This window comes from Cnephaeus nilssonii (assembly GCF_951640355.1).
Source record: "Cnephaeus nilssonii genome assembly, contig: SCAFFOLD_99, whole genome shotgun sequence".
Taxonomy (NCBI): domain Eukaryota; kingdom Metazoa; phylum Chordata; class Mammalia; order Chiroptera; family Vespertilionidae; genus Cnephaeus; species Cnephaeus nilssonii.
In genome coordinates, this window is record NW_027645425.1 from 105,401 (window position 1) to 131,683 (window position 26,283).

Sequence of the window (26,283 nt, forward strand, 5' to 3'; positions counted from 1 at the left end):
TGTGCCCGCAACCAATGGACGTGCCCTTGACCGGAATCGAACCCGGGACCCTTCAGTCCGCAGACCGACGCTCTATCCACTGAGCCAAACCGCTTTCGGCTTCTCCGAGCGGCGTTTTAACGTGCCTTTAAAAAGCCGGTATGACACCCGTGTTAAAAGGAAAACTCTCAGAGCTCAAAACAACGGACCAGGGGGATGTGTCAGAGTGACTCTAGAACTCCTGGAATACGTTTTCGAACCCGAACATCTCTACTGAATTTTGAAATACTGAGAGTCTGTAACCAAAGCGCTGTGAAAGGTAGGGTAGACTTTCAAGTGGTAATAACGGTTAAAGTGCTGGTATATTTGTTATGAACGCTGTTTCACCAAATTGGAATTCACAACGAAGGAGCTTGAGACACTGGAAGAGAGAGACCCCAACTCGGGCTAATTCACAATGATAACCCAGGTTAATATCTAAGAAAGTGCTTCAGACGCTAGGAATACGTGGAGAAAGGGCCTTAATATCTGTAACGCACTGTTTCCTGACAAGGAAATCGTGCTCAAAGAACATAGAACCGAGTTGGATACTGGTTACATTTATAATTCAGGGCCATGAGTTGGCGTCTTTGAAAGAAGCCTGCTAAGGCCATGAAAGCGGAAGTGATGATGTCACCAAGGGGGGAGGGGCCACGTGGGCAGGTTCCATTGATCCCAGGTGATCATGCTTTGGCCAGGGGACCCGCTGGGAGTGACGATGTCACCGAGGTTCGTTGTGGTGTTCGGGTTAGAGACTTGGGGTTCTGGCTAGGGTTAGGGTTACGATAAGGGTTCGGGCTGGGTAGGGTTCAGGCTCAGGTTAGGCATAGGTTTAGGGTTGGGGTCAGAGGGTTAGGGACAGGGTTACGGTCACGGTGTAGTAACGTTGGCTATTCACAACGAATGAGCTTCAATCACTGGACAAATTGGAGTGTAGCACTGCGGATTTACAACTCCAGACTAGGGAAATATTGAGAAACGTGCTTCACACACTAGGAACACATATTCCAATAGCCTGAATATCGGAACAGCACAATTTTGTCCCTGGGAAATGTTGTTCAAACAGCTGAGAACCGAGTGTGGCACTGTTTACATTTATTTTTCCCGTCCAAAGGAGTTGGCGTTTTCAGGAAAAGGTTTTGGTGAAACACTGCAAAACTCATTTTCGTAGAGGTATAGAATAGTATGAAAGTATGGAGAACACTATGAAATCAAAATGGTAGTTGGGCTAGGGTCCCAAGTAGTGTATTTTGTGTTTGTTTGTTTGTTTTTTAATATATCTTATTGACTTTGTACGGAGAGGAAAGCAGAGGGACAGAGAGCTGGAAACATATCGACCAGCTGCCTCCTCCTGCAAACACGCCCTGCCGGGGATGTGCCCGCAACCAATGGACGTGCCCTTGACCGGAATCGAACCCGGGACCCTTCAGTCCGCAGACCGACGCTCTATCCACTGAGCCAAACCGCTTTCGGCTTCTCCGAGCGGCGTTTTAACGTGCCTTTAAAAAGCCGGTATGACACCCGTGTTAAAAGGAAAACTCTCAGAGCTCAAAACAACGGACCAGGGGGATGTGTCAGAGTGACTCTAGAACTCCTGGAATACGTTTTCGAACCCGAACATCTCTACTGAATTTTGAAATACTGAGAGTCTGTAACCAAAGCGCTGTGAAAGGTAGGGTAGACTTTCAAGTGGTAATAACGGTTAAAGTGCTGGTATATTTGTTATGAACGCTGTTTCACCAAATTGGAATTCACAACGAAGGAGCTTGAGACACTGGAAGAGAGAGACCCCAACTCGGGCTAATTCACAATGATAACCCAGGTTAATATCTAAGAAAGTGCTTCAGACGCTAGGAATACGTGGAGAAAGGGCCTTAATATCTGTAACGCACTGTTTCCTGACAAGGAAATCGTGCTCAAAGAACATAGAACCGAGTTGGATACTGGTTACATTTATAATTCAGGGCCATGAGTTGGCGTCTTTGAAAGAAGCCTGCTAAGGCCATGAAAGCGGAAGTGATGATGTCACCAAGGGGGGAGGGGCCACGTGGGCAGGTTCCATTGATCCCAGGTGATCATGCTTTGGCCAGGGGACCCGCTGGGAGTGACGATGTCACCGAGGTTCGTTGTGGTGTTCGGGTTAGAGACTTGGGGTTCTGGCTAGGGTTAGGGTTACGATAAGGGTTCGGGCTGGGTAGGGTTCAGGCTCAGGTTAGGCATAGGTTTAGGGTTGGGGTCAGAGGGTTAGGGACAGGGTTACGGTCACGGTGTAGTAACGTTGGCTATTCACAACGAATGAGCTTCAATCACTGGACAAATTGGAGTGTAGCACTGCGGATTTACAACTCCAGACTAGGGAAATATTGAGAAACGTGCTTCACACACTAGGAACACATATTCCAATAGCCTGAATATCGGAACAGCACAATTTTGTCCCTGGGAAATGTTGTTCAAACAGCTGAGAACCGAGTGTGGCACTGTTTACATTTATTTTTCCCGTCCAAAGGAGTTGGCGTTTTCAGGAAAAGGTTTTGGTGAAACACTGCAAAACTCATTTTCGTAGAGGTATAGAATAGTATGAAAGTATGGAGAACACTATGAAATCAAAATGGTAGTTGGGCTAGGGTCCCAAGTAGTGTATTTTGTGTTTGTTTGTTTGTTTTTTAATATATCTTATTGACTTTGTACGGAGAGGAAAGCAGAGGGACAGAGAGCTGGAAACATATCGACCAGCTGCCTCCTCCTGCAAACACCCCCTGCCGGGGATGTGCCCGCAACCAATGGACGTGCCCTTGACCGGAATCGAACCCGGGACCCTTCAGTCCGCAGACCGACGCTCTATCCACTGAGCCAAACCGCTTTCGGCTTCTCCGAGCGGCGTTTTAACGTGCCTTTAAAAAGCCGGTATGACACCCGTGTTAAAAGGAAAACTCTCAGAGCTCAAAACAACGGACCAGGGGGATGTGTCAGAGTGACTCTAGAACTCCTGGAATACGTTTTCGAACCCGAACATCTCTACTGAATTTTGAAATACTGAGAGTCTGTAACCAAAGCGCTGTGAAAGGTAGGGTAGACTTTCAAGTGGTAATAACGGTTAAAGTGCTGGTATATTTGTTATGAACGCTGTTTCACCAAATTGGAATTCACAACGAAGGAGCTTGAGACACTGGAAGAGAGAGACCCCAACTCGGGCTAATTCACAATGATAACCCAGGTTAATATCTAAGAAAGTGCTTCAGACGCTAGGAATACGTGGAGAAAGGGCCTTAATATCTGTAACGCACTGTTTCCTGACAAGGAAATCGTGCTCAAAGAACATAGAACCGAGTTGGATACTGGTTACATTTATAATTCAGGGCCATGAGTTGGCGTCTTTGAAAGAAGCCTGCTAAGGCCATGAAAGCGGAAGTGATGATGTCACCAAGGGGGGAGGGGCCACGTGGGCAGGTTCCATTGATCCCAGGTGATCATGCTTTGGCCAGGGGACCCGCTGGGAGTGACGATGTCACCGAGGTTCGTTGTGGTGTTCGGGTTAGAGACTTGGGGTTCTGGCTAGGGTTAGGGTTACGATAAGGGTTCGGGCTGGGTAGGGTTCAGGCTCAGGTTAGGCATAGGTTTAGGGTTGGGGTCAGAGGGTTAGGGACAGGGTTACGGTCACGGTGTAGTAACGTTGGCTATTCACAACGAATGAGCTTCAATCACTGGACAAATTGGAGTGTAGCACTGCGGATTTACAACTCCAGACTAGGGAAATATTGAGAAACGTGCTTCACACACTAGGAACACATATTCCAATAGCCTGAATATCGGAACAGCACAATTTTGTCCCTGGGAAATGTTGTTCAAACAGCTGAGAACCGAGTGTGGCACTGTTTACATTTATTTTTCCCGTCCAAAGGAGTTGGCGTTTTCAGGAAAAGGTTTTGGTGAAACACTGCAAAACTCATTTTCGTAGAGGTATAGAATAGTATGAAAGTATGGAGAACACTATGAAATCAAAATGGTAGTTGGGCTAGGGTCCCAAGTAGTGTATTTTGTGTTTGTTTGTTTGTTTTTTAATATATCTTATTGACTTTGTACGGAGAGGAAAGCAGAGGGACAGAGAGCTGGAAACATATCGACCAGCTGCCTCCTCCTGCAAACACCCCCTGCCGGGGATGTGCCCGCAACCAATGGACGTGCCCTTGACCGGAATCGAACCCGGGACCCTTCAGTCCGCAGACCGACGCTCTATCCACTGAGCCAAACCGCTTTCGGCTTCTCCGAGCGGCGTTTTAACGTGCCTTTAAAAAGCCGGTATGACACCCGTGTTAAAAGGAAAACTCTCAGAGCTCAAAACAACGGACCAGGGGGATGTGTCAGAGTGACTCTAGAACTCCTGGAATACGTTTTCGAACCCGAACATCTCTACTGAATTTTGAAATACTGAGAGTCTGTAACCAAAGCGCTGTGAAAGGTAGGGTAGACTTTCAAGTGGTAATAACGGTTAAAGTGCTGGTATATTTGTTATGAACGCTGTTTCACCAAATTGGAATTCACAACGAAGGAGCTTGAGACACTGGAAGAGAGAGACCCCAACTCGGGCTAATTCACAATGATAACCCAGGTTAATATCTAAGAAAGTGCTTCAGACGCTAGGAATACGTGGAGAAAGGGCCTTAATATCTGTAACGCACTGTTTCCTGACAAGGAAATCGTGCTCAAAGAACATAGAACCGAGTTGGATACTGGTTACATTTATAATTCAGGGCCATGAGTTGGCGTCTTTGAAAGAAGCCTGCTAAGGCCATGAAAGCGGAAGTGATGATGTCACCAAGGGGGGAGGGGCCACGTGGGCAGGTTCCATTGATCCCAGGTGATCATGCTTTGGCCAGGGGACCCGCTGGGAGTGACGATGTCACCGAGGTTCGTTGTGGTGTTCGGGTTAGAGACTTGGGGTTCTGGCTAGGGTTAGGGTTACGATAAGGGTTCGGGCTGGGTAGGGTTCAGGCTCAGGTTAGGCATAGGTTTAGGGTTGGGGTCAGAGGGTTAGGGACAGGGTTACGGTCACGGTGTAGTAACGTTGGCTATTCACAACGAATGAGCTTCAATCACTGGACAAATTGGAGTGTAGCACTGCGGATTTACAACTCCAGACTAGGGAAATATTGAGAAACGTGCTTCACACACTAGGAACACATATTCCAATAGCCTGAATATCGGAACAGCACAATTTTGTCCCTGGGAAATGTTGTTCAAACAGCTGAGAACCGAGTGTGGCACTGTTTACATTTATTTTTCCCGTCCAAAGGAGTTGGCGTTTTCAGGAAAAGGTTTTGGTGAAACACTGCAAAACTCATTTTCGTAGAGGTATAGAATAGTATGAAAGTATGGAGAACACTATGAAATCAAAATGGTAGTTGGGCTAGGGTCCCAAGTAGTGTATTTTGTGTTTGTTTGTTTGTTTTTTAATATATCTTATTGACTTTGTACGGAGAGGAAAGCAGAGGGACAGAGCGCTGGAAACATATCGACCAGCTGCCTCCTCCTGCAAACACCCCCTGCCGGGGATGTGCCCGCAACCAATGGACGTGCCCTTGACCGGAATCGAACCCGGGACCCTTCAGTCCGCAGACCGACGCTCTATCCACTGAGCCAAACCGCTTTCGGCTTCTCCGAGCGGCGTTTTAACGTGCCTTTAAAAAGCCGGTATGACACCCGTGTTAAAAGGAAAACTCTCAGAGCTCAAAACAACGGACCAGGGGGATGTGTCAGAGTGACTCTAGAACTCCTGGAATACGTTTTCGAACCCGAACATCTCTACTGAATTTTGAAATACTGAGAGTCTGTAACCAAAGCGCTGTGAAAGGTAGGGTAGACTTTCAAGTGGTAATAACGGTTAAAGTGCTGGTATATTTGTTATGAACGCTGTTTCACCAAATTGGAATTCACAACGAAGGAGCTTGAGACACTGGAAGAGAGAGACCCCAACTCGGGCTAATTCACAATGATAACCCAGGTTAATATCTAAGAAAGTGCTTCAGACGCTAGGAATACGTGGAGAAAGGGCCTTAATATCTGTAACGCACTGTTTCCTGACAAGGAAATCGTGCTCAAAGAACATAGAACCGAGTTGGATACTGGTTACATTTATAATTCAGGGCCATGAGTTGGCGTCTTTGAAAGAAGCCTGCTAAGGCCATGAAAGCGGAAGTGATGATGTCACCAAGGGGGGAGGGGCCACGTGGGCAGGTTCCATTGATCCCAGGTGATCATGCTTTGGCCAGGGGACCCGCTGGGAGTGACGATGTCACCGAGGTTCGTTGTGGTGTTCGGGTTAGAGACTTGGGGTTCTGGCTAGGGTTAGGGTTACGATAAGGGTTCGGGCTGGGTAGGGTTCAGGCTCAGGTTAGGCATAGGTTTAGGGTTGGGGTCAGAGGGTTAGGGACAGGGTTACGGTCACGGTGTAGTAACGTTGGCTATTCACAACGAATGAGCTTCAATCACTGGACAAATTGGAGTGTAGCACTGCGGATTTACAACTCCAGACTAGGGAAATATTGAGAAACGTGCTTCACACACTAGGAACACATATTCCAATAGCCTGAATATCGGAACAGCACAATTTTGTCCCTGGGAAATGTTGTTCAAACAGCTGAGAACCGAGTGTGGCACTGTTTACATTTATTTTTCCCGTCCAAAGGAGTTGGCGTTTTCAGGAAAAGGTTTTGGTGAAACACTGCAAAACTCATTTTCGTAGAGGTATAGAATAGTATGAAAGTATGGAGAACACTATGAAATCAAAATGGTAGTTGGGCTAGGGTCCCAAGTAGTGTATTTTGTGTTTGTTTGTTTGTTTTTTAATATATCTTATTGACTTTGTACGGAGAGGAAAGCAGAGGGACAGAGAGCTGGAAACATATCGACCAGCTGCCTCCTCCTGCAAACACCCCCTGCCGGGGATGTGCCCGCAACCAATGGACGTGCCCGTGACCGGAATCGAACCCGGGACCCTTCAGTCCGCAGACCGACGCTCTATCCACTGAGCCAAACCGCTTTCGGCTTCTCCGAGCGGCGTTTTAACGTGCCTTTAAAAAGCCGGTATGACACCCGTGTTAAAAGGAAAACTCTCAGAGCTCAAAACAACGGACCAGGGGGATGTGTCAGAGTGACTCTAGAACTCCTGGAATACGTTTTCGAACCCGAACATCTCTACTGAATTTTGAAATACTGAGAGTCTGTAACCAAAGCGCTGTGAAAGGTAGGGTAGACTTTCAAGTGGTAATAACGGTTAAAGTGCTGGTATATTTGTTATGAACGCTGTTTCACCAAATTGGAATTCACAACGAAGGAGCTTGAGACACTGGAAGAGAGAGACCCCAACTCGGGCTAATTCACAATGATAACCCAGGTTAATATCTAAGAAAGTGCTTCAGACGCTAGGAATACGTGGAGAAAGGGCCTTAATATCTGTAACGCACTGTTTCCTGACAAGGAAATCGTGCTCAAAGAACATAGAACCGAGTTGGATACTGGTTACATTTATAATTCAGGGCCATGAGTTGGCGTCTTTGAAAGAAGCCTGCTAAGGCCATGAAAGCGGAAGTGATGATGTCACCAAGGGGGGAGGGGCCACGTGGGCAGGTTCCATTGATCCCAGGTGATCATGCTTTGGCCAGGGGACCCGCTGGGAGTGACGATGTCACCGAGGTTCGTTGTGGTGTTCGGGTTAGAGACTTGGGGTACTGGCTAGGGTTAGGGTTACGATAAGGGTTCGGGCTGAGTAGGGTTCAGGCTCAGGTTAGGCATAGGTTTAGGGTTGGGGTCAGAGGGTTAGGGACAGGGTTACGGTCACGGTGTAGTAACGTTGGCTATTCACAACGAATGAGCTTCAATCACTGGACAAATTGGAGTGTAGCACTGCGGATTTACAACTCCAGACTAGGGAAATATTGAGAAACGTGCTTCACACACTAGGAACACATATTCCAATAGCCTGAATATCGGAACAGCACAATTTTGTCCCTGGGAAATGTTGTTCAAACAGCTGAGAACCGAGTGTGGCACTGTTTACATTTATTTTTCCCGTCCAAAGGAGTTGGCGTTTTCAGGAAAAGGTTTTGGTGAAACACTGCAAAACTCATTTTCGTAGAGGTATAGAATAGTATGAAAGTATGGAGAACACTATGAAATCAAAATGGTAGTTGGGCTAGGGTCCCAAGTAGTGTATTTTGTGTTTGTTTGTTTGTTTTTTAATATATCTTATTGACTTTGTACGGAGAGGAAAGCAGAGGGACAGAGAGCTGGAAACATATCGACCAGCTGCCTCCTCCTGCAAACACCCCCTGCCGGGGATGTGCCCGCAACCAATGGACGTGCCCTTGACCGGAATCGAACCCGGGACCCTTCAGTCCGCAGACCGACGCTCTATCCACTGAGCCAAACCGCTTTCGGCTTCTCCGAGCGGCGTTTTCACGTGCCTTTAAAAAGCCGGTATGACACCCGTGTTAAAAGGAAAACTCTCAGAGCTCAAAACAACGGACCAGGGGGATGTGTCAGAGTGACTCTAGAACTCCTGGAATACGTTTTCGAACCCGAACATCTCTACTGAATTTTGAAATACTGAGAGTCTGTAACCAAAGCGCTGTGAAAGGTAGGGTAGACTTTCAAGTGGTAATAACGGTTAAAGTGCTGGTATATTTGTTATGAACGCTGTTTCACCAAATTGGAATTCACAACGAAGGAGCTTGAGACACTGGAAGAGAGAGACCCCAACTCGGGATAATTCACAATGATAACCCAGGTTAATATCTAAGAAAGTGCTTCAGACGCTAGGAATACCTGAAGAAAGGGCCTTAATATCTGTAACGCACTGTTTCCTGACAAGGAAATCGTGCTCAAAGAACATAGAACCGAGTTGGATACTGGTTACATTTATAATTCAGGGCCATGAGTTGGCGTCTTTGAAAGAAGCCTGCTAAGGCCATGAAAGCGGAAGTGATGATGTCACCAAGGGGGGAGGGGCCACGTGGGCAGGTTCCATTGATCCCAGGTGATCATGCTTTGGCCAGGGGACCAGCTGGGAGTGAAGATGTCACCAAGGTTCGTTGTGGTGTTCGGGTTAGAGACTTGGGGTTCTGGCTAGGGTTAGGGTTACGATAAGGGTTCGGGCTGGGTAGGGTTCAGGCTCAGGTTAGGCATAGGTTTAGCGTTGGGGTCAGAGGGTTAGGGACAGGGTTACGGTCACGGTGTAGTAACGTTGGCTGCCTCCTTGTTTCTGGTTCTGTTCTTGTTCATCAGTCTATGTTGTTCATCATTTCCCCTAGATGAGCGAAATCATGTGTCACTAGAGATATACTTATAAGAATTGAATGTGCGACGAGCAATAATAGTTATGCTGACAGGCAAATGAATCAGTCTGTAGTGAGTTTCTTTCTGGACCAACAGTTCTTTTGAGACCCAATATCAATGTCCACCAGTTCCTTATGAGTACATGTCGGCACTGACCCCTCAGCTCTGGATGGTGGACAAATGATGGTAATGCAGGTCCGACTCCCTCTGGTTTGGTCTCGGCCGGACCCAGGGGCACGGCTTCACCCGGATCCAGGGGCACATGGCCTCGCCCAGACCCAGGATTCAGCTTCACCCGGACCCAGGGGCGCGTAGCCTCTCCCGGGCCCGGGATCCAGCCTCACCCGGATCCAGGGGCCCACGGCCTCACCCGGACCCAGGACCCAGGCTCACCCGGATCCAGGGGCCCACGGCCTCACCCGGACCCGGGACCCAGGCTCACCCGGATCCAGGGGCCCACGGCCTCACCCGGACCCGGAACCCAGGCTCACCCGGATCCAGGGGCCCACAGCCTCACCCGGACCCGGGACCCAGGCTCACCCGGATCCAGGGGCCCACGGCCTCACCCGGATCCAGGGGCACACGGCCTCACCCGGATCCAGGGGCACATGGCCTCACCCAGACCCAGGATTCAGCTTCAGCTGGACCCCGTGGCGCATGGCCTCGCCCGGACCCAGGGGCACATGGCCTCACCCGGACCCGGGACCCAGCCTCACCCTGACCCAGTTCCCAGCCTCATCCGGACCCAGGGGCGCACGGCTTCACCCGGATCCGGGACCCAGCGGGGTTTCGTCTTCTTGATCCCAATTCCTGTTGGTCAATTCCCTCTCAGCAATTCCTTCGGCCATTTTCTCAGAGCTCCAGGGCAGCCACCGCAGAACTCGTTGGGCGGCGGGCTCGGCGAAGCTCCGGTGTGCCCGGTGCGCGGCAGCGGGCTGGTCCGGGGTGGCTGCGTCACCCTTGGGACTGCAGCGGTGGCCGGTCGCCGCACGTGCGCACCTGGCCGCTTCCGGGGCGTTGAGATTCTTGAAGGACTAGGAGGTCAGCAAGCGCGTAGTCTCCCACCCCATGTCTCCCAGGGGCTCGTCTGTCCGTGCTCGGCAGCGAGTGGAGCCTTCCCCTCAGCCGGAGACCGCTGGGGGAACTGCGCCGAGCACGTTCCAGGCCGCCATTGTGTCGCGTGAGCTGTAGTTTTTAAAGTGTGGTCTTTGGGTCACCGGCATCGGCTTCATCCCGCGTACCCCTCTCTTTTATTCTAGTTGTAAAGCATCTGCTCAGTCAGCCCTCTGGTGTTTCTGGATGGTGTCTGCTCTGCTCTCCCGTCGTAGTCTCAAAATTGTTGTGGTAGGCAGCAATCAGGCTTCTGCCCTATGCTTCCATCTTGGTCCTTGTTTGTATAGTAAAGTCTTGATTGTTGTTGGTGTCACTGGGAAGAATTGTTCCCCAGGCCACTTGGTTGTGCGGACCCTCTGTGTCTATAAAGGAAGAGTTGCTGTGCGGGAGACACGTTTATGTGCCGCGTCTTGGTGCAGCAAGGCTTTGGCGCTCACTGCGTCTGCCTCTTGAATGTGTCCCTTATGCGAGTGGTTGAAATCTGGTGTCATCTCACACCGACCACTAGATGCCCTCGTTTCTGGGTCTCCAATGGAGTGTAGGTCAGCTACTGCCTGAGGTCCCTCAGCAGGAATTACAGCATCCCTTATATTCGTGACCTGTTTCGGTGTCTTCCCCTTTTGGCTGCCTCCCTATCGCTCAGCTTCCCCAATCTCCCTAGGTGGTCGCTCTTGATACCCCCCTTTGTGGGCTGAGTGCAAAGTCTTGGTGTTGTTAAGCCTTGATTGCTGTTGGTACACTGGGAGGATGTGACCTCCAGTCCAATTGGCTGTGAGGATCAGCTGTGTCTATGCCGGGAGACAGCCCCATTCAACTAGACTTGCAAAATTGTAAAAGCCTCTGTGTTCAGCTTGGATGGGGCGGAGTTACAGGGCGGAGCCTACCGCCTTGGCTTCCCGTCAGCCCCGCCCTATGAGGTTCCTGTGTCTCAGTGTCCCTCTGTACTCCCAGCAAACACCTCTGAGAGAAAAGCGCCCTGGAGTTTCGCGCGCTGCCAAACAGTCTAGTCTCTCCCCCAATGAATCTGGATTCCCAGATTCTCGCCCGGAACTGGGTTTCCGTGTAGTCGGAACTGGGGCTCACCGCAGTCTGGCGCTTTTATCTCCTTCCCTCCAGGGCGACTCAGCGGCACAGTCAACAGCCCATCCTCCGCGCACAGTCCAGTGCGCGCCTCTGGTGCTCTGCTCTTCGCCGCCTCTCTGCACCTCTGCCCCACAGCCCAGCTTTCCCCAGCATGAGCCTGGCTTCCCCGGGTCTCTCCCAGAACTGGGGTTCAGTGCAGTTGGAACTGGGGTTCAGCACGGTCTGGAGCTTTTGTCTCCCTCCCGCTAGGGCAATCCAGCGGCACAGGCAACAGTCCCTCCTCTGCGCACATTCCCGTGCGCGGCTCTGGTGCAACTCCTCTGTGTGTCAGCCCCACAGCCCAGACTCCCCCAGCCTGAGCCCGGCTTCCCAGGGTTTCGCCCGGAACTGGGGTTCAGTGCAGTCGGAGCTGGGGTTCAGCACAATCTGGCGCTTTTATCTCCTTCCCGCCAGAGAACACCAGCCAGGCCGTCAGCCGCCCCTTCCTCTCCGGCTCCGTCCTCCCCGCACGCGCGCGGGCTCGTGTCTCCGCCCGTGTCTCCATACCTCAAGCTTTTAGGGCTTCTCTGAATTTCCTTGTGGTTTTCTCTTTTTTTCTAGTTGTGGGCATTTCAGTCAGCCAGCTTTCCTGTGGTTCTGGATGATGTCCGTTTTGACTTTTAGTTGTGTTTTTGAAATTGTTGTGCCAGGCTGTAGGTTAGGTGTTTAACCTATGCCGCCATCTTGGTTTCTCCCCAGCTGCTTTTCTGTGAACAGTTCAGTTTACTACAGACACAGACCCTGAAAACACAGAGAAACTGTTTCAAGTTAGAATGTGCTCACAGCCTGGAACCTAAGGGGGTTGCCCCACTGGGACCCCCAAATGCTCCTCTATTTAATAACCAGAACACTCTGGCAGGTGGGAGGTCAGGTGGGCACTGTTGAACTGGAGCATCATGGAAGGTGTGCTTTAGCCTCAGGATCCCCAACACTTTCAGTGAGAATGGTTCTGGCCTTGGAGACCTGCCCTTCCTGGAAACCAGGGCTCTGCTTCACCCTGGGAGTTGGCTCCAGCCTGTGCCCAGACTCAGTGCTGGGCCGCCAGAGGCAAAGGGCTGGCCTCCCATTGGGGCATCCGGAGCACAACATGGAGGCCGGCCAGCCCAGCCTTGGACCCCAGCTGTCAACCAGCCAAGTGGCTCCAGCACCATCCACTTATGGTTCCCAATGAACTCCCGCCTCACAGGGCAAAATAACAAAAAAGAGCTGCATGGTGCAGACCCACAGGCACACGGGCTGGACAAACCAGTGCCCTCGCTTCTGGGCAGTGACCCACCTTCGTCCCTACCTCTTCATGTTACCACAGAACATTCGCTGCCACGCGACAGGTGTTGGACCAGCTATTGACAAGGTGAGCAACCTGCCTCTCCACAGCACGGTGATCATTTGGCCACTTGCTGGCTGTGACCTCTCAGATCACTGAATCCCTCTGAGTGTTTGTTTCTAAGAACATGAGGTGAGTCAAGAAGCAACCTCATAGGGTTTTTGTAGGGACCCTATAGGGTGTTCCCCTAAAGCAGTGATGGGCAACCTTTTGAGCTTGGTGTGTCTAACTTCGCCAAAAAACTGAGCATAACTTGGGTAGTGTGTCACTATGAGGAAAAAACATTATTTCGCAAATGTTTCATCCTCAGGAGCAGCAAATGTTTCATCCTCGGCATGCGGCCGCCCTTAGCGGCCGCATGTCATCAGAAATGGCTACGCGTGTCAGTGCTGACACGCATGTCATAGGTTCGCCATCACTGCCCTAAAGCTTTCTTTGGGCGCCTGGACAGTGGATAGGTCTGCAGCAGGGGCTGTGGTTGTGCTAGTTGGTCATTTTTCTTCCTCATATGTGATTCTTCTCGGGGCCTTGGGTTAAGCTCTTTTCTCATGTCATAAAGGGACTGGAGATTCTATTATTGGTCCCTGTCCTGGGTGAAGCCAGAGCAGAAACCCCAGGGGTGAGCAGTGGGTCCCAGGCTCTCCAAACTCTCTGTGATGGGGCTGGTTTGGGCTCACTCATTCAGCAAATATATCAGAAGTCTGCTAGTTACAGACATGTCTCTAGGCACTGAACATAATCCAGTGCTCAGAGCAGACCCCAAGTCTGCACTCCAGAGCTTCCTTCCAGTTGGGAGTGATTCAGTCACACTAGGCTGCACAGGCTCGTAGTGTCCACAGGACAGCCGATGTGACGTCCTCCTGGCCTCCTCTCCCTATGGCTGCATCTTCCCATACTGTGAAGAGGAAGGTGAACCTCTGTTCCAGCAGAAAACGTGAGTCGGTTTTGGGTCAGAACCAGGAGGGGGGAGTATGGGGAGTGTGAGTTCAAGGTGCTGGCGGAACCCTGGATCCCACTCATGGTGGGATTTCTGTAAGAGGGCGGAGGTCTGAGGGCTTCTCCTAGAAAAAAGGGAAGGTGTCAAGGAGAGCTGTGCATGTGGATATGGGTGGTGTGGGAGAGCAGTGGAGCTCAGAGAGAGTCAGACCCTCAGGAAATTCATACCCTTCCGCTCCTAATCCCAGCCCTGCCTGCACCCCTATCCTGGGACCGTGCTCACTAATTTGGTAGAACCATCTCAGTGGCAGCTTGGCAAGTGTACCCCGCCCTGTGAGAGTTGAGTTTCAGTGGGAGGCAAAGAACCCCACAGGCAGCTAGTGAATTAGGCAGCACGTAGGTGCAGGAGCCAAAGTCTGAGGTGATAGGAAGGCCCTTGGAAGCCAGGGATGGAGACAGAGTTTGTTGGTTTGCTCATTGGTCAGCTATTCCTGGAGCACCTACTGTGCCAATGAGTGACATGAACAGGGAGGACACCAGCCTTCCCTGTCCTCATGGAGTTGACATTTTGGTGGGAAGGTAGTGGGAGGGGACAGGGACACTGAGAGAGCATGTCAGGTTCCCTTGAAGAAGGGGACAGGTGGTTCCCTCATGGATCCAGACTGACAATTAGGAGTGCTTTCTGCCAGACCCTCCTGGGTGACCAGGCATGTCTCTGCCAGAACTGCCAGGTTGAAGGTGGACAAGGAGTAGGTTTGGGCAGGAGCAGCAGGCACAGGACCCCTGGCTCTCTGAGTGGTGCTCTGGGAGGGCCGTGTGGAAGGGAAGGCCAGGCCTCAGACTCTGCTTCCCACCTCTCTCTCCCCAGGGCCATCTCCTGCACCCTGGGCATCTGGTTGGATCAGTATCCTCAGGATGTGAATCCGCTGCCAGAATTTCCAAGCCTGATGATGCTGTTGGCCTCCATAGAGCCAACTTTCTAGTCCCCGACCTGCCAAACCAGGCCCAGTGCCTCCATTCACGGCGGAGCACCTGAGCCCACTGAGGCCGAGACAGGAGAAGGAGGCGGCCTCCGGGGGTGGTGTGGGTGAGTGTGTCTTTGGAAGGCACACAAAAGGCAGTGAGGGTGGTAACATGTCCTCCTCTTGGATCTACAGAACCAGCTCCAGAGCAACATCAGGAAAACCCTCCAGAGACAACGCCACCCTAGTGGCCTCTCCAGAGCCAGAGCCGGATCCAGGCCCAGCTGTCACTGAACTTCAAGAGGCAGAAGAACCACCTGCAGCATTTCAGCAACTCACCCAGTTCCTGCGGGGCCTGTGGTGCCAGATCCCGGGCCACAGCACGTGTCAGCTGCCATGGCAGAGAGGGCTCCCCCACCCCCATTTAGATGTAGTGTTAAAAGTTTATGTTCATGTTAAATATGCTTATAATTTTAATGTATGTTTTATGATATTTAGTAACATAGACTGTATTATAGAGAACATTTAATGAAATACTACTAAACATAACCTTAATTTAGATTCTATAAAATTTAACCCTATTAACCCTCAGAGCTTTGAGCAAGTCTGTTTTTCTGGACCCTGACCCACACAGAGAAAACTGTCCTCACCTTCTCCACCTGCCCTTCCTGGAGCCAGGACTCTGCTTCCTATGGAGCTGGCTCCCCCCTGTGCCCAGACTCAGAGCTGGGTGGCCAGAGGCCAAGGGCTGGCCTCCCATGGGGGCATCCTGAGCCCAACATGGAGGCCAGACATCCCAGCCCTGGGCCTCCATGTTGACCCCAACACCACTCATTCAGGCTTCCAAATAAACTTGACCTTCAGAGAGCAAAAATAAAATAAAAGGATGTACAGTGCAGGCTGCCTAGGAACAGTGACTAGACAAACTGATCAAACACTTGGTGCCCAGCTTCCTGGGCAGCATCCCCACCTTGGTCCCCACCCACCCTTCTGTGTTCATACAGAACCTTTGCTACTAACCAACGTGGGTGGGACCAACCATGTACCAGGTGAGCCCTGCCCCTCCACAGCACAGTGGCCACTCAGCCACCTGCTTGCTGTGAGTCTTCTGGTCACTGCATCTCTCTGAGTGTTTGTTTCTCTGACCATGGGGAATTCTGAGGCCCAGCCTCATAGGGTTATTGTAGGGACTCGGGGAGGGAGGGTTCCCCTGGAAAAAAGGCTCTCTGGGAGCTTGGACACTGGAGAGGTGGCTGGAGGGGTTGTGGTTGTCCTAATTGGCCATTTTATCTTCTTCTTCAAGAAGCTTCTGCCTTACTTGTGATTCTCCTCAGGCCTCAGGCTAAGCTATTTTCTCTTGTGATAAAGACATTGGAGACTCCATTAGGGGTTCTTGTCCTGGGTGAAGCCAGATTAGAAATCCCAGGGGTGAGCAGGGGGACCCCAGGGTCACCCAGCTATCTGAGATGGGACTGGTTTGGGCTCATTCAGTCAGTAAATGCCCTGCCCCCAGGACTGCACTCCAGTACTTCCTTCTTGTCAGGAGTGACTCAGTCACACCAGGCTGCCCAGGCAGGTAGCGTCCACAGGACAGTCAATGTGACTTCTTCCTCGAAGTATCGCCACATTTTCTCATATTTTGAAGCAGAAAGTGGATCTCTGGACCAGCAGAAAGAGTGATTGGGCTTTGGATCAGAGCCTTAGGGGAGTATGGGGACTGTGACTTGGAGAAGGTGGCAACACCCTGGATCCCATGCCTTGTGGGATTTCTGCAAGAGGTCAGAGGTCTGAGGGCTTCTCCTAGAAAAAAGGGAGGGAGTCAAAGAGAGCTGTGCATGTGGATATGGTGGTGTGTGTGAGTGGGGAGGGAATGGGGCTGGACCACTCAGAGAAGAGCTCCCAGAGGCTGGGGTTAGGCAGGAGCACAGAGCCACTCAGGTCAGTGCCCAGGGCCTGCAGTGTGGAGGACTTCCTGGGGTGGGGGCTTGAACTGGGACTTCAGTGATGGAGATGGGAGGTTCCCTTCCTTGGAAGGCGCACAAAAGGCAGTCATGGTGTAACATGTTCTCTTCCAGGATCTACAGAAGCAGCTCAGAACAAGATGAAGAAACACCTGAAGAGGAAATGCCAACCATCGTGTCCTCTCCAGAGCCAGAGCAGGCTCCAGGCACACCTGTCACTGAACTCCCAGATGTGGAACCACCTGCAGCATTTGAGCAACTCACCTCAGCTCCTGGGAGGCCTGTGGTGCCAGATTCTGGGCCACAGCCTGTGTCAGCTGCCACGGCAGAGAGGGCTCCCTCTCCTCCTTTATATGAAGTTTTTAAATATTCGTGTTTATCATATATATGTTTATATAACTTTACTGTATTTTTCTTATACTATCCAGTAACTTATAATCTATTTTAAAGAAAATGTAATGAAATACTCTTAAACATAAATTTAATTTCGATTCTATAAAATTTAACTACAATCCTTCAGAGCCTTGAGCAAGTCTGTTTCTTCTGGGCCTCCGTGGGGTTACTATGAGTCATAGGTTGGGAATAATTAGTCTCTCAGGAGCCATCTGCTCTATGAATGTGATGTTCTTGAGGCCCAGCACAATGGGACTTCGGGGAAATTGACCAAGGAGCATTGAGGCAGGGACCCTTTATGTCAGGGCTACCCGTGGGAACCCACATTTTGTTTGACATCTCCCACCAGCACATGGACAAAGCATGGCCTTAAGCGCCCCCTGGCGTCCACATTGCAGAATGCTGTAGGGTTTAACCAGCAGCAAGCCGTTCCTGAACACTGACTGCCACCTGCACCTGGACAGAAACTCCACCCTGCTCCACTAGCACTGAACAGCTTTCTGAGCATCTCCCCTGTTGGCCCATAGCACTGACGAAGGGACAGGGAATGTCCCAGGGCCCGGGGTCCACACTCACCTCCACAGGCACCACTTCCACATCTCCTCTGGGGTCAGAGCCTCTCTCCGCCCTCAGCCCCTGAGCTCTGGTTCAGCTGGGCTTTTTCCTGAGGCTCTTCCATCTCACCAGAGCCCAGCGGCCATTCTTTCTCACTCCTCACGGCTGAACAAGGTTGTGGAGACAGCCTGGATTCTCCTTTTACATCAGTCCTCTTCTGTGCCCTGAACCACCCTGGTGAGGATGGACTAACAGCCTTGTATGGCGCCCCACCATGGCACAAGCTATACTGTCTCAGGACAAATGGGTATTAACTTTGGACCACATCCAGGGTCCCTGCTCTCAAGGAGATCAGCCCTGTTGGTTGACGCGGATAGAAAGGAAATTCTCATGCAGTGTGATGAGTCCTATCATTGACCCTGAGGACTGTAAGCACTGAGGACGTGAGCCCATCGCGGGGACATTACACAGGCTCTTTAGGATGCGATTCCTAAACCAGAAAGTTGAATAAATACTTGTCTACCCTCTTAATCCTGATTTCACAATGGCAGCTGATGAGGTCTGGAAATCAAGGGGGCAGGTCTACCTTAGAGGTCCGTGGTGATGGTCAGTGCACTTGTGCGCACTGGCGATGGGCCTGGAGGGGCAGCCACCCGCCTTGCGTGGAGCATCTCCTTACCTTGGAAGCTCAGAACTGTGGTCTCAGCAGAGGCCGTTTCCTATTTCAAATTACCCTTTTCAGTTTGGCTCTACTTTCCAGGGTCCTTTCCTAAGTTTCACAGCCATCTTCAAAACTGGAGGCAAAGCGTGTTAGAAAGGAGGGGGTGGGGACTGGAGGGAACTGGGAGGAGAAAAATGAGGGAGATAGGAGGGCAGGGCAGCACCTGGTGTGGGAGGACTGTGCTAGTGATCTACTGCTGAGAGTTCCCCCACACTAGAGACTTAACCAACACACACGTATTAGCTCACATGTCTGTGACGAGGAATCCCTCATGGCTCAGCTGGGACTACTGTGGTGTCAGCTGAGGCAGGATCTGTGTCACTGAGGGTCTGAGCTCACTCGGGGGGACTTTGGGATTCAGTTTGCATGCAAGGCCTGACTTCCCCTCTGTCTGTTGGTCTCATTCAGTGCTAGGCCATGTGGGTCTCTCCAGATAGCAGCTCAGAGCACAAAGGCATATTCCTCAGTGTGGCCTGAGGGAGAGAGAGAACAGATCAGAGTGAGCAAGTGGGTAGGCACCAACATTTAAAAAAACTTTTCAGGGTGGGAAGAGATCAACCAAAGAACTTGTATGTGTATATGCATAACCCAGGGACACAGTCAATAGGGTGGTAAAGGCCTGAGGGGGGCAGGGATTGGCTAGAAGTGGTCAATGTGGTAAAAAGAAGACATATGTAACACTTTCAACAATAAAGATTAAAAAATAAATGAAATGGATTTGCTTTAAAATGTTAAATTCATTTATTCCCAAAAAATTGATGAGAGAGACGAGAGAGAGAGAGAGAGAGAGAGAGAGAGAGAGAGAGAGAGAGAGAAACATAAATGTGAGAGAGAAGCATCAATTGGTTGCCTCCTGTATGCAACCTGACTAGGGATCATACCCAAAACCTAGGTATGTGCCCTGACCAGGAACCTAACAGCAAACTCTCAGTGCCCAGGATGATGCTCAACCACTCTGGCTGGGCCAGGCACTAACTTTTTAGAACCAAATCATGGAGGTTGTGTTGGATCCCTTTGCCGTCTTCTATGGAGTCACTACTGACACCCACACTTAAGGGGAGGGCACACATTCACACCACACGAGGAAGGTGAAGACCACGGGGAGTCACTGAGGAGAGAACCGGTGACCCGAGTGGTCCATGCCTTGCCCAGGATCACAGACGGTCAGAATGCAGAGCCTGAGATAAACCCAGCTGTGTGTCCTCAAAGTTGGAGTCCTTGGCTGCACCCAGGTTTCCTCAGGGGCTCTGAAAAAGGCTGTGCTGGTGGAATCGAGTACAGACATGAAGATGGCATGGGGGAGACAGTGGGCATTTGGCAGCCTAGACAGTATTTGTCTGAAAAGGCGCCCAGATCTGGAATCACAAAGGTGCACCTCTGTCCACAGCCCACCCACAGTGGAGAAAGCTGGGGCTGGGCCCCCTATGCTGATCTCATGCTTACGTAGTTCTGAATCACACCCTCATTGGATAAGTGGGAAACAGAAGCCCATAGTCAGGCAGGGATTGGCCAGGGTACATGACATTCAGAGTTGAGAGTTCAGGAATATTCAGACCTTCCAGGTCAAGGCTCCCACCTCCCCCACAGAGTTGGTCTGGAAATTAGAAATCCTGACATACTGGGCAGGTCCTGCCTATTCCTCCCTACGTGGGGCCGTTTTGTTCTGGGATCCAGAAAGGGAGCACTGGCACGCACGCGCGCACACACACACACACACACACACACACACACACTCTAGATGCGATGATCTTGGGTAGGATTAGAAGAAAAGCATACTCAGAGGAGATGACAACAGGATGGAAAAACAGGTTGGAGGCACTACCTACATGTGACAGTCCTCCTCCTCCTTTACAGCTACTCCCCACATGAGCCTGCACAGCCCTAAGAAGCACTTGCTGCATAACCCATAGTGCAGGCAGGAGAGAGACGGGCCCTGACAGGCATAATGACTTATCCAGGATCAAGAAGAGGTAAGAATGAGGGGTTGAGTCTGAGTCCAGTTTGGTTTACTCAACTCTGGGACCCTGGCTGCACCCAGAGTTTCTAGGGGGCTGGGGGAGGAGTGTGTTGTTGCCCCTAAGGGTGTGTACAGATCAGGTGCTTCATGGGGAAGAGGGTTCACAGACAGCACCCACAGGACTATCTGCATAGCTGTCATGAGATGAGGGGACTCAGGCAAGACAATCCCAGGTACTGAGGTCACTATCCAATAGAACTTGGACACCCTGTAACCAGGCACCCACATCTAGCAACAGCCCCACAGGCAGCTCACTTGCCAAGAGGCATTTGCCAGTGCAAGATGTTCTCTTGCTGTGTTCCCAGTGATTGGTGCTCTTGCTTCCGAAGACCCCACAGTGAGAGCTTTTCCAGACAGTGCAGACGTTTTTTCAACCCTCGTCCCCGACGTTGCTGGCCATTTCCAAAAATATGGCCTCAGGTAACACAAGGTGGCCTGGGTCAGACCCATTCAGGCCAGGCCACTGCTGTGCACCATCCCTGTACAGCCTACATCCCCTCCCCCTCATGTGGTGGGAAGAGGGACCTGAAGGGAGAACCCTGGGGCAGGAACAGCTTTTGGGGCAGGGGATCACCTAGAGGTCCTGCTGTGATCACACCCCAGAGCAGGGCAGGCAGTTGGAGATGTGGTTCCAGAGGGGACCCTTATCTGTGCCAATGGGAATCCAAGCCCTCAGGACGTCACACCTTTTCCTCTGCAGTAGAGGTTGGAGCGCATCACACTGTGTGTGTGTGTCTGGAGCGGAGGGTCACAGGGGCAGAGAACCAGTAAAACAGGGCTCTGAGGCTTTCCCCTGGTGACTGGGAACTGTCTTTACAGAGCTCCGCTCAGGAGAACAGAGAGGAGCTGACAGATGGGGTCCTCAACTCCATGCCCCTGCAGGAGGCACAGGTGCCCCATCCATCCTCCAGCATGCAGCATGGCCGCAGGGTGAGTGCAGGTGTTGAGGTGACCCAGACTCCAGGATCCCATGTAGTTGGGTTCCAGAAGCTGCCCTGTCACGCCCCTAGTTCCCTCCTAGAGTCCAATGTCCAAAGGAATCTGGGGCCCATATCCTCCCCACAATCCACTCTCACTGATGCAAAGTCACTGCCCACAAAGTGTTAGGAACATCAGAAGACTTTGTACCATTTCACATCATGCTCAGTCAAGTGCATTTTTGCATTTGTCTACAGATTTTTCCTTTTAATGACCATCTCCACGTGTCCATGTTGTCCTGACAATCCTTACACACCTTCTCCCACTCTTACACATCATCGTGATTAGTGGGGATGCTTTTCCCAAAAGGACATGGGGCTCAGGGTACCAAGTCTTTTGCTTTGCCCTTTGCTGCCCGGAGGATCACATCCCTGTGGTCCCTCCCGGTCAGAAGCTGGGGCCTCCCTGGGCTGCACAACATACCAGGAGGGGGGCCTGTTATCAGGGCTGGCGATCCATCTCTTCACTGCTGTGGGTCCTGGACGTGATCCCCTCCTGTTGTCATGTCAACGGTGCTGCCCTGAACACCCCATTGTCCTAATATCCAGACCCTCCCACCCCAGGAAAAGCCTCCGTTCCCATCTTAGAATGGGATGTTCTGTCAGAAATCCCAGGGTGACCTTGTTAACACAGGGAGGTGCTGTCCGTCCTCTGCTAAGAAATGACTAAGACACCAATGTGTCACATCATCACTCACCTCCAAGTCTACGTTGCCTGCCGAGAACCTTTTCTCTTGTCCGTGTAGAAAACATGGAAACCTGTGCAGAATTGTTGTGACTTTATTTGAGCCAAAGTGTAGACAATTGCGGTGAAGCAAAATCTCAACCAAATGAGATAATAATGCTCCGGAGAATGGCAGCTTTGCACCTTATTTTATACATTACAATGAAAAATGGAGACTTGTGTGGGTTTCATGAAATCCATTGGTGACAGATTAGGGAAGCAGGAGAAATCACAGCAGGGAACTCTCTGGGACTGGATAAAAGGTAAAATGGTAGACATGTACTTCTTTTACTCAGGTGTGTGCAGAATGTGAACAGTCAACAATGAACTCAATAACAATGAGGGGATGTGTGGTCTCTGCAGAGAGCAGAGCAGTGCCTGTGCTTCGAGGGGTCTGAATAAAGGAAAATGACTTTGACATTACAAAAATATGTTCTTATAGATGCAAAAAGACAATAGACAGGCTCAGTTAAGATAAAGATAGACCTTTTTTTCAGGGAAGATGACAACCTAGGACACCACTATCCACCAAAAGCTGCTTTTAGTTAAAAAACACCACACAACACTTTAATTTCAGACCATCCTTTGTGATTACTTTAGGTCTCTAGTTTGCAAGGCCGCCAGGTTAGCATGTGGTCCCTGCGATCACTCCTGTCCCACCTCTTGCCACCAATCACTGAGTGCTTGGGGTTCAGTCTGAGCTGCAGCCCCCAACCCACCTGGCAGTTTATGAGCTGCCTCTGATGGCATGTTCCCCCTCTCCCAACACAGGATAGAAATCATACCGCTATGTCGGCGCCTGCGGGCCTGGACAGCATGCCCATCGCACTCAGCACGCAGGTGCCCATGAACTTGATTTCCACCTGGGAGGTGGAGTGCTCCAGCCCCACCTGCGTGCCCAGGCTATGTAGCCTCACCTTAACCAAGCTGCTGATCTACAAGGAGCTGGAGAAGGCGCTCAGTGCTGTGGTGATCACTGTTAAAATCCAGGACTCCAAAAACATCTTGAGGTCAGACGAGATTCTGCTGCCCCCTAGTGGTCACGCGAAGACCGACCTGGCGCTGACTTTCTCCCTGTGGTACCCTCACTCCCTCAAAAGAGAAGGCAACAACTTACAGATCATGCTGCAACAGAAGCAGCGCCTTAAAAACCAGACCATCCTGGGTTACCGGACGCTCGCCGTGGGCACCATCGACATGGCTGAGGTGTTGCAGCGATGCCTCGAGGGTGGCCAGATGCTGAGCCTCCATAGCACCATCACGGAGGCATCTGCCCACGTGGCTGAGGTCAGCATCTCCTCCTTGTCCAGCCAGCCCATCGACCCCGAGGACAGCACCCAGAAGGCTGGCCTCAAGGCCAAGTCTCGGGTTCATTATCTGGAGATGGAGTATGAAATATTCTCAGATCAGCAGGCCAGCAATGATCCCAGGCACGGGCAGGACCAAAAGGAGGAGGACTTCGACTTTGAGGAGTCCAAAAAGCAGCGCCAAGGAGAAGTAAGATCCCCATTGATGACCAGGCAACAAGATGCCAACAAGAAAGTTGGGGCGTGGCTGCGCAGGGTGCAAGTGTGGAAGGAGGTCCTGGACTCAGAGCAGGAGTCTTCGGAGCAGGTCCCTGAGGTGGAGGACCTGGATCTGCTGTAGGACTCACTAAAGAACCGTGACAGTGGCCTATGAGAGTGTCCTCAGGACCCTGAAGACATACCTGGAAGACCTGTCCCAGCCCAGCTCTCAGACAGAGAGCTAGAGCATCCACAGTGCCAGCGCCAGAGGAGCCTCCAGGTCCAACCCAGGTGACGGAGAAGACAAGCCTCAAGCAACCAATGGATGCATCACTAAGACCTAGTCTCTCCTCATCCCCTCCACCAGATCCCAGGGGAAGCAGGCAGGCCACTGGGGCTGGGGCACATCCCTGAAGGAGCAGCAGGTGGCACAGCCAGGAACAAGCGGGCCCACAGCCTGAACAACAAGCACTGCCCCTACCTGCTGAGCCAGCTGCAGATCCTCAGGGAGACGGTGTACGACCAGCTGAATCACATCCTCATCTCTGACACCAGCTGCCCCAGAACATCCTCCTCCTCAACACCTCTGACTGGCAGGGGCAGTTCCAGTCTGAGTCCTGCAGCAACACATGCTGCCCGGGGTGTGCACCTGCTCCAAGGCTGAGGTCCAGGCGGCCTTCAGCAACATTGTCTTGTGGATTCAGAGACCCTGTCACTACAATTCCCAGCCCCCGATGCCTGTGAAGATCCCGGTGGCAGGGGCACAGCAGTACTTCAGCTCTGTGCTGTGGCTCTTCCTAGAGCTGCTGTCCTACAACCGTGCCCCCCTGCCCCCGGATGGGCTACATGTGCTTCCTAGTCATCTGCTGGGTTCCCACCCCGTGGCCAGGTACCTGGGCTCTGTGCATTACCGCTACAAGAGCTTCTTCCAGGACCTGCCCAGGCGGGACCTATTCTACACGGAGGCCTAGAGGGCTGTGTAGGACAGGCTGGGCATGGTGTTGAGAATCACACAGTACACCGCGAGGCCAACTGTGTCCACCAATTGCCCATCGTGGAGGCCACACTCATCTACAAACAGAAGAGCCCCAATGAGGAGTCCTTAAACATCATTCCCTTCATGGGGGTGGTGGACCTTGAAGTGTGGGACCATTCTGGGTCGCATCAGGACACTGAGATTATGCGGCCCGCTTGGGCTCTAGCGTGCTGTCATTGGCCCCCCCGCTCCCCCCGCCGCCCCGGCCATACAGGTCTGCGGCAAACAAGGAGGCCTCTCATATCCTTCGGGGCTGGTGCTGAGCTGATGGGGCTACTGGTAGATTACTGGACGGCAGCGCAGCCCACAGACAGAAAGAGAGACTCTGAGAACAAAGACCAGGCTACTGCCAGCAACACCCTCAAGTACACCTTCCAGTCTCTGCAGGTCAGCAGGCTGCCCAGCAGTGGTGAGGTTGTAGCCACGCCCTCACGCCCTTCCAGTCCATGACTGTGGACAAGGAGAACAACAAGAAGGTGATGTGTTTGTCCAAGAAAACCAAGGACAAGGACATGGTGTACCAGAGCCAGTGCCTCGAGGGCATCAGCCGCCTGATCTGCAGGGCCAAGCACCCTCAGGACACACTGCGGGTCCTCGTTGATGGCGTGCAGTGGAACAACGTGAAGCTCCCACATCAAGCACTTCCCCACCCGCATCTTCAGATGCTCCAATCGCACCTTTGAGCCTGCCTGTCCCCTGCCCATCCCCCTGCCCTGGCCAAGCCCGGGAAGGACCAGCTGCTTTTCTGTTCACAGTTTAGTTTAGCACGGAGACAGGCCCAGCTGCTAACCAGCCCAGTGGCCCCAGGACACTCACTCGTGGTGTCCAATAAACTCCATCCTCACAAGGCAAAGCAGAAGAGAAAAAACAAAGGACCAGTGTGGTAATGACCACCTGGGCTCACTGATTGGACAAACGGGGCAAATACCAGGTGCCCACCTTCCTGGGCAGGGACCCCGCATTTGTCCCCACCATCCGTGTTGTTATAGAGCATTTGCTACAACAGGTGAGAGACCAACCATGTACCAGGTGAGCCCCTGCCCCTGCACAGCACAGTGGTCATTGGCCACCTGTTTGCTCTGAAACTTCAGGTCACTGCATGTCTCTGAGTGTTTGTTCCTCGGAACATGGGGAGAAATGAGGCCCAATAGGGTTATTGTAGGGTCTCAGTGGGGTGCCTCTGGGTGCTGGAAAGTGGAGAGGTCTGCTGGAGGGGCTGTGTTTGAGTCAATTGGTCATTTTCTCTTCCTGTTGGCAGAGTCTCTGCCAAATTTGTGATTCTCCTCAGGGCACAGGGCTAAGCACTTTTCTCATTAGATAAAGAGACTGGAGATTCCATTATGGCTCCTTATCCTGGGTGAAGCCAGATCAGAAACCCCAGGGTGAGCAGTGGGGTTCAGACTCACCCAGCTATCTGAGATGGGTTTGGTTTGGGCTCACTCATTCAGCAAATATATGAGAAGTCTGCCAGTTACAGACACGTCTCTAGGCACTGACCATAATCCAGCGCACACAGCAGACCCCAAGCCTGCACTGCAGAGCTTCCTTCTAGTCGGGAGCGATTCCGTCACACTAGGCTACACAGGCTC

General features: G+C 51.7%; 1 pseudogene across 1 annotated transcript; it reads left to right on the forward strand.

The window, feature by feature from the left end:
- Nucleotides 1-22,942: 22,942 nt before the first annotated feature.
- LOC307096637 (phosphofurin acidic cluster sorting protein 2-like) lies at nucleotides 22,943-25,377 on the forward strand (annotated as a pseudogene). Its single transcript has 2 exons — nucleotides 22,943-23,796; nucleotides 23,939-25,377. The product of its transcript is annotated as a phosphofurin acidic cluster sorting protein 2-like (transcript).
- The last annotated feature ends 906 nt before the right edge of the window (nucleotides 25,378-26,283 follow it).